Genomic DNA, 808 nt, shown 5'->3' with positions numbered 1-808 from the left:
ACTCTCATTCAGATGAATGCTATCAAAATAAATAAGTAAAATCAAAAGTATTGACAAGAATCTGGAGAAACTGGGACTCTCGTGCACTGTTTGGATTGTAAAATGGTGCAACAGCTTTGGAAAGTGAAGTGCTGAGGAGTTACCTAAAAACAGTCAGTTATTCCAAAGTAATAATTTAAAACCTAATGGGGGGAGTGTGTTTTAAATAGACTCCATATTTAAAGTGAATGGAGACAGTTGGAACTGGAAATAAACTGTAAATATTGTTAATTGAAAATTCTAAATTATTCAGCTATCTGTTGAAACATTGACTCAAAAGCTATAGTGGTTTTTCAAAAGTTGAATATGTGATCTAGCAATCTGACTTCTGAATATATATCCAAAAGAATTAAAAACAGGATCTCGAGGTATTTCACACCTATATTCATAGCTATACTATTCATAACAGCCAAAAGGTGGAAGCAACCTGAATGTTTGTCAGCACATGAGTGGATAAACAAAATGTTGTATAGACTCACAGTGTAATATTATTCAACCTTAAAAATGAAGGAAATTAGGGCCAGGCATGGTGGCTCATGTCTGCAATCCCAGCACTTTGGGAGGCCAAGGCAGGCAGATCACAAGGTCAGGAGATTGAGATCATCCTGGCTAACATGATGAAATCCCATCTATACTAAAAATACAAAACATTAGTGAGGCATGGTGGTGTACACCTGTAGTCCCAGCTACTTGGGAGGATGAGGCAGGAGAATAGCTTGAACCTGGACTGTGGAGGTTGTAGTGAACCAAGATGGTGCCACTGCACTCC

Source organism: Saimiri boliviensis, chromosome 3, assembly GCF_048565385.1.
Source record: "Saimiri boliviensis isolate mSaiBol1 chromosome 3, mSaiBol1.pri, whole genome shotgun sequence".
Lineage (NCBI taxonomy): Eukaryota > Metazoa > Chordata > Mammalia > Primates > Cebidae > Saimiri > Saimiri boliviensis.
The sequence above is the reverse complement of the archived record's forward strand: the minus strand, read 5'-3'. Positions refer to the sequence as shown.